The sequence below is a fragment of the Anomaloglossus baeobatrachus genome, chromosome 1 (genome assembly GCF_048569485.1).
Source record: "Anomaloglossus baeobatrachus isolate aAnoBae1 chromosome 1, aAnoBae1.hap1, whole genome shotgun sequence".
NCBI classification, from domain to species: Eukaryota; Metazoa; Chordata; class Amphibia; order Anura; family Aromobatidae; genus Anomaloglossus; species Anomaloglossus baeobatrachus.
In genome coordinates, this window is record NC_134353.1 from 283,342,302 (window position 1) to 283,350,886 (window position 8,585).

Below are 8,585 nucleotides of genomic sequence, written 5' to 3' on the forward strand. Positions count from 1 at the left end.
TGGGCACAATTTGGCCATTTTCAATTAAGAGTATAGTAACTTTTGTTGCCAGCTGTTTAGACATTAATGGCCTTGTGTTCCGTTATTTAGAGGGCACACCAAATTTACACTGTTATATATGAGAGGGTGTGAGGGGTGTACTTACTTTTGTGATACAAGATATAAGTCTTTCCTTGTTTGCATACTAAGTTAATTATATCTACTATCAAGGATATTTTAGACTACTAATGTATGGTTCCAGTCCATCAAAACAATTTAGCCACAATAAATTGGTTTGAAAAGTTGCAAAATCTTCATGCAACTCAGAGTGGGTGGAGCTGGGGTGTGACAGGCAAGACGCCACTACTTGTCTTATTCATGGTTAGGTGTGGTGTTCCTTATGCCACAAACCTTACTTAAGTCAGGGACTGGTATAAGATTCCTGTTGTGGTGCACAGTAATGCATGCCACATGTCAGATGCTCCAAGTTTAAGAAGAGGCATCTTCATGAATCAGGAGCGTCTAACTGCACCACATCCCCTCATTAAAACTGGAAAGAAAATTGCCAGTCTTAATTGTGGCCTTTTCACATTGTGTACTACATACAGTGGATACGGAAAGTATTCAGACCCCATTAAATTTTTCACTCTTTGTTTCATTGCAGCCATTTGGTAAATTAAAAAAAAACATTTTTTTTTCTCATTAATGTACACTCTGCACCCCATTTTGACAGAAAAAAAACAGAAATGTTGAAAGTTTGCAAATTTTTTAAACAAGAAAAACTGAAATAGCACATGATCATAAGTATTCAGACCCTTTGCTCAGTATTGATTAGAAACACCCTTTTGAGCTAGTACAGCCTTTAGTCTTCTTGGGAATGATGCAACAAGTTTTTCCACACCTGGATTTGGGGATCCTCTTCCATTCTTCATTGCAGATCCTCTCCAGTTCCGTCAGGTTGGATGATGAATGTTGGTGAACAGCCATTTTCACGTCTCTCCAGAGATGCTCAATTGAGTTTAGATCAGGGCTGGACCAGTCAAGAATGGTCACAGAGTTGTTTTGAAGCCAATCCTTTGTAATTTTCACTCTTGTTGGAAGGTGAACCTTTGCCCAAGTCTGAGGTCAAGATCACTCTTTGGTAGGTTTTCTTCCAGGATATCTCTGTACTTGGCTGCATTCATCTTTTTTTCAATTGCAACCAGTTGTTCTGTCCCTGCAGCTGAAAAACAGGCCCATAGCATGATGTTGCCACCACGATGTTTCACTGTTGGGATTATGTTGGGCAGGTGATGAGCAGTGTCTGGTTTTCTCCACACATACCGTTTAGAATTATCACCAAAAAGTTCTATCTTCGTCTCATCAGACCAGAGAATCTTATTTCTCATAGTCTGGGAGTGCTTCATATGTATTTTTGCAAACTCTATGCGGGCTTTCATATGTCTTGCACTGAGGAGAGACTTCTGTCGGGCCACTCTGCCATAAAAGCCTATATTGGTAGACGGCTGCAATGATAGTTGACTTTGTGCAACTTTCTCCCATCTCCCTACTGCATCTCTGGAGCTCAGCCACAGTGATCTTGGGGTACTTCTTTACCAAGGCTCTTCTCCCACAATTGCTCAGTTTGGCTGGACGGCCAGGTCTAGGAAGAGTTGTGGTGGTCCCTAACTTCTTTCATTTAAGGATTATGGAGGCCACTGTGCTCTTAGGAACCTTGAGTACTGCAGAAATTCTTTTGTAACCTTGGCCAGATCTGTGCTTTGCCAAAATTCTGTCCCTGAGCTCCTTGGGCAGTTCCTTTGACCTCATGATTCTCATTTGGTCTGACATGCACTGTGAGCTGTGAGGTCTTATATATATATATATCTATATACTTATGACCGTGTGATACTTTAGTTTTTCTTGTTTAAAAAATTTGCAAAAATGTCTACAGTTCTGTTTTTTTCTGTCAAAATTGGGTGCAGAGTGATTAATGAGGAAAAAATGAACTTTTTTGAATTTACCAAATGTCTGCTATGAAGCAAAGAGTGAAAAATTTAAATGAGTCTGAATAGTTTCCGTACCCACTATAATCTGCAAAACAGGCTGAGCACACGATACTGAAAGGAACCTATCACCAAGTCAAAAGAATCCAGATTTTGCTCTTATTTTACTCCTACAGATCCCCTGATTAATCTATGTTCTGTTTTTATTAAATCTGCCATAAGGTTTCAGAGATATTGTTTTTTTATTAAGTACTACTTTTGTGGTCTTTTGAAGAGGTTGGTGCTCATAGGATACTACTGTAGACTTAAGTCAGGCACCAGAGAATCCTTTTGACCTGATGAATGGTCCTTTTTAAGATTTTTCTTTATAATAATGGAAGCCAGTAACAGAATGATTCAAACATTTCAGTATATACAGTATATATTTTCATTTTATTTATTTATACTCTTGGATTTATGTGAAAAACTAAAAAAAGATAAAATAAATACTTTAGAATAATAAGCAAAAACATGAGGCAGCATTCAGACATTGCGGAAATGGTGTGCATTTTTTATTTTTGCTATTCAACACATATACTCCTCAACATTGAAATTTCAATACAGAAAATGAAAAATGTTAAAATTCCGAAAATCACAGAATGTCATGTAGGTATGGAGAAATACTGAGAGAACAGCAAAAAGGGAGGGGAGGAAAGAGGGGAACCTGGTGTCTAGGGGAGGGGGAGATAGTGACCCGATAAAACCTTTCGCTGGCCTCTGGCTTCCCTGACATCCCTAGATAAGTTAAGCATTTATGCATCAAGCAAGATACTTAGACGATGAACTGGCTTTTAGATAATGATCAGACGGGATGAGCGCTAGTCAACCCCACTAAGTCCTAAAGAACACACAGGGAAACCAAACAGTGGAAAGCAAACAAAAAACTTTTATCTCCAAGATGACTTCGGCAAAACAGAAGCAAAAAACAACAGTGTGTTTCCAAGAGATTACAAGCTGACTGCTTGCAATCTGGACCATGTAGAAAACTCTATTACCAGAACAAACCAAGGGGTAATGCAGGTACATAAAGATACAGGGAGGGGATGATTAGCAACTGAAAAGTAAAGATATTCGCAGAGTACTAAAAGGGAAAGACTTAACAGAGAAAATACATACAACTCCATTCACACCAGAGAAGAAGAAACACAGCGACTCTCCGCAGCTGGACACCACAGAGTTGTCTTCCACCCATGATACACCCATACACAGAATCGATAAATGCTGAAAATTTGGAAACCAAATTTTAAAGCAGTTTGATTTATTCAGTATTCTGCCACAGACAGAACCATCTGCTCTTACATACCTTATGTTATCAATGAGGTTATTTATGGTTGTCTGAAGAATATTTTACTACAGCAAATGTACTTGGGCACATAAATCAAGAAGATCCCCTGCTGGCAGCTCCTTTTGCAGTTGTAAACTGAGGTGCCCCATGAGCCATTTTTCAACATGACAACACCAGACCACATTTGCATGTACTACTGTGAGCAACCTGGGTGATCTAAATGTTCTATAATAGCCTGCAGCTTCTCTGGACTTGTTTTCCCTTGAGCACATTTGGGATGACATTGGTTGGCAATAACAAAGGAAGCTGCCAGCAGTGATCCTTGATGATTTGTGTATCCAAGTGCTTCACTGGGGCAAAAAATTCATCATATTCCTCATATATTAATAAACTCATTGATAGCAGCCAAGGTGTGTAACTGCATACTGAATAAATCAAAATGTTATGACATTTTTCCAACCATTTTTTCATCATTTGCATATCAATAACATGTCTATCCATCCAGTGATTTCCAAAAGTCCTTGACGTTTCTTGCTGTTGTAATTTCAATGTTGAGGAGAATATAGAAAACATGTATTGGCCCAGCAAAGCCAAAACAAAAACATGGTTTTGCGTTCCAGTTGAATTTATGCATTAAGAGCAGTTTTGGAGTGAAGACTACTAAATCAGTGTGAAAGTGGCTTATAAATCACATGTTATACGGATTGTTCCCTCACATTAGATATCTGTAACACATTGCAAGTATGTGTATATATATATATATATATATATATATATATATCTACTACAGAATAAGGTCTACTAATGAATGACTGCAAAATGAAAGAGTAGCAGTAATAGTAGCACTAATACCGTATTAAGAATATTGATCTAGTTTATAACTATCCCCAAAAGGTTACCACTAGTGATCAGCGAGCAGTACCATTCTCGGGTGGTCAGTACTCGTAACAAGCAGTTGGATACTCGGACAGGCTCAACTCGTGTACCAAGTATAATGCAAGTCAATGGGATACTAGAGCATATTTCCTCAAATCTTCTGGAATAATGCTCAAGTTCTCCATTGACTTTCATTATACACAGTACACGAGTCGAGCCCGTCCGAGCGTCCGACTGCTGGTTATGAGTACCAAGCACCCGAGCATGGTACTGATCACTCATAACTATTTGCCATTCAATTAGTGATTACGTTCCTAGAATTCTGTGAGTTCCTTGCATATGATATGTTGTAACTATGACCTCTAATTGCCGTTCTACCCAAGAGTCTTCTGCCACACAACCATGATGAAATAAATTTATGGATTATGTCGACAAGCAATAAATATAATCAGTGTGGTGCAATGCTTCTGTTATAAAAATAGAAGATAAGAATATCAGAAGAAGAAAGTTTAGACAATGCCGGCAATGGAAACTTTGGATTGTAAGTAATGACACATTTGATTTGAATACATTACTTTTAGCTGGATATAATTTATTAGGAAGATGTTTCCTTACCTGCTATGTTTACAACCATTTGGCTATATGTAGACTATACTAAGTGACAACTGAAAGTTCTAAAATGACTTACAATGTACACAGCGCTGCAGATTATTAAAAGATTAGTCATATTTTAAAGATTTGGAGTGAGTGGCAGAAACATATTAGACTTTGTGCACAATACCATCAACCTTAACTGAATTTGGCTCATCCCATTTATTAATTTACTAGAAGGTGGCCCGATTCTAACGCATCGGGTATTCTAGGACTTACGAATTGTGTAGTTAATGTATGATTTTTGTTATATATATATATATATATATATATATATATATATAGATGTTGTGTGTAGTTGCCAGTGTTTGTGTAGGGCGCTGTAAATGTTCTGGGTGTTGTCTGGGTGTGGGGGTGTGTGAGAGCGGTGTTGTATGTGTGTTGCGTTGTGTGTGTTGCGTTGTTTGTGGAGCGCTGTGTGTCTGCAGCGTTCTGTGTGTGTGGTGCTGTGTGTGTTGCGCGGTTTGTGTGGGTGTGGAGTGCGTGTGTGTGTTTTGGGGGGAGGTATGTTTTGTGCAGTGTGTGTGTTGCGCGGTATGTGCGTATATTTATGTATGCTGCGGTGTTTGTGTGTTGGGTGTTGTGTGTGTGCGGCGTTGTGTGTGTGGGTGTCTGTGTAGGGCGGTGTTTGTGGTTCCCAGTGTGTGTGTGGTGTGTTATGCGGTGCGCGTGTGGCGGTGTGTGTGTTTTGGGGGGAGATGTGCACCCCTCATCGTTCTCCATCCCCCATGCTGCGCACCCCTCATCGTGCTCCATCCCTCATGCTGCGCACCTCCCATCGTGTTCCATCCCCCATGCTGCGCACCCCCCATCATGCTCCATCCCCCATGCTGCGCACCTCCATCGTACTTCATCCCCCATGCTGCGCACCCCCATCGTGCTTCATCCCCCATGCTGTGCACCCCCATCGTGCTCCATCCCCATGCTGCGCACCCCCATTGTACTCCATCCCCCATGCTGCGCACCCCCCATCGTGCTCCATCCCCCATGCTGTGCACCCCCCATCGTGCTCCATCCCCCATGCTGCGCACCCCCATCGTGCTCCATCCCCCATGCTGCGCACCCCCCATCGTGCTCCATCCCCCATGCTGCACACCCCCATCGTGCTCCATCCTCCATGCTGCACACCCCCATTGTGCTCCATCCTCCATGCTGCGCACCCCCCATCGTGCTCCATCCCCCGTGCTACGCACCCCTCATCGTGCTCCATCCCCCATGCTGCGCACCCCCCATCGTGCTACATCTCCCATGCTGTGCATCTCCTATTGTGCTCCATCCTCCATGCTGTGCACCCCCCATCGTGCTCCATCCCCCATGCTGCGCACCCCCCATCGTGCTCCATCCCCCATGCTGCACAACCCCCATTGTGCTCCATCTCCCATGCTGCACACCCCCCATTGTGCTCCATCCTCCATGCTGCGCACCCCCATCGTGCTCCAGCCCCCATGCTGCGCACCCCCTATCGTGCTACATCTCCCATGCTGCGCATCCCCCATTGTGCTCCATCCTCCATGCTGCGAACCCCCATCGTGCTCCATCCCCCATGCTGCGCACCCCCCATCGTGCTCCATTCCCCATGCTGCACACCCCCATCGTGCTCCATCTCCCATGCTGCACACCCCCCATTGTGCTCCATGCTGCGCACCCCCCATCGTGCTCCAGCCCCCATGCTGTGCACCCCCCATCGTGCTACATCTCCCATGCTGCGCACCCCCCATCATGCTCCATCTCCCATGCTGCACACCCCCCCATCGTGCTCCATCCCCCATGCTGCGCACCCCCCATCGTGCTACATCTCCCATGCTGCGCACCCCCCATCGTGCTCTATCCTCCATGCTGCACACCCCCCATCATGCTCCATCCCCCATACTGGGGCCGCCGGGGGCGGGTCTGAGCGTGGCAATGTGTGCCGGGGGCGGGGCTGAGCGGGCGAGACGTCAGCGTTTGCTGACTCCCTGCACATGTGTACCGGGAGCCGGTGTACGCTGGTAACCATGATACACATCGGGTAACTAAGGGAAGCGCTTCGTATAGTTACGCGATGTCTGTTATGGTTACCAGCGTACACCGGCTCCGTCACGATCCCAGCATCGTAAGGTTATGCCCGCCGGGGGCGGGGCCGAGTTTGCCAACGTGTTGCGGGGGCGAGCGGGCGAGGCGTCAGTGTATGCCGGCTCCCTGCACATGTGTACCGGGAGCCGGTTTACGCTGGAGCGGGCGATGCGTGCGGAGGGCTGGGGCGAGCGGCTAATCCATGGGGGGGCGGGGCCAGGCCGAGCCCAACGGCCAATCCGACAGTTGTCACTCTAACAACACTGTCACGGTGACACAATTTTGGAGCAAGACAGACAGACAGACAGACAGACAGACAGACAGACAGACAGAATAAGGCAAATATATATATATATATATATACAGTTAGGTCCAGAAATATTTGGACAGTGACACAAGTTTTGTTATTTTAGCTGTTTACAAAAAGATGTTCAGAAATACAATTATATATATAATATGGGCTGAAAGTGCAGACTCCCAGCTGCAATATGAGAGTTTTCACATCCAAATCGGAGAAAGGGTTTAGGAATCATAGCTCTGTAATGCATAGCCTCCTCTTTTTCAAGGGACCAAAAGTAATTGGACAAGGGACTCTAAGGACTGCAATTAACTCTGAAGGCGTCTCCCTCCTTAATCTGTAACCAATGAAGTAGTTAAAAGGTCTGGGGTTGATTACAGGTGTGTGGTTTTGCATTTGGAAGCTGTTGCTGTGACCAGACAACATGCGGTCTAAGGAACTCTCAATTGAGGTGAAGCAGAACATCCTGAGGCTGAAAAAAAAGAATAAATCCATCAGAGAGATAGCAGACATGCTTGGAGTAGCAAAATCAACAGTCGGGTACATTCTGAGAAAAAAGGAATTGACTGGTGAGCTTGGGAACTCAAAAAGGCCTGGGCGTCCACGGATGACAACAGTGGTGGATGATCGCCGCATACTTTCTTTGGTGAAGAAGAACCCGTTCAAAACATCAACTGAAGTCCAGAACACTCTCAGTGAAGTAGGTGTATCTGTCTCTAAGTCAACAGTAAAGAGAAGACTCCATGAAAGTAAATACAAAGGGTTCACATCTAGATGCAAACCATTCATCAATTCCAAAAATAGACAGGCCAGAGTTAAATTTGCTGAAAAACACCTCATGAAGCCAGCTCAGTTCTGGAAAAGTATTCTATGGACAGATGAGACAAAGATCAACCTGTACCAGAATGATGGGAAGAAAAAAGTTTGGAGAAGAAAGGGAACGGCACATGATCTAAGGCACACCACATCCTCTGTAAAACATGGTGGAGGCAACGTGATGGCATGGGCATGCATGGCTTTCAATGGCACTGGGTCACTTGTGTTTATTGATGACATAACAGCAGACAAGAGTAGCCGGATGAATTCTGAAGTGTACCGGGATATACTTTCAGCCCAGATTCAGCCAAATGCCGCAAAGTTGATCGGACGGCGCTTCATAGTACAGATGGACAATGACCCCAAGCATACAGCCAAAGCTACCCAGGAGTTCATGAGTGCAAAAAAGTGGAACATTCTGCAATGGCCAAGTCAATCACCAGATCTTAACCCAATTGAGCATGCATTTCACTTGCTCAAATCCAGACTTAAGACGGAAAGACCCACAAACAAGCAAGACCTGAAGGCTGCGGCTATAAAGGCCTGGCAAAGCATTAAGAAGGAGGAAACCCAGCGTTTGGTGATGTCCATGGGTTCCAGACTT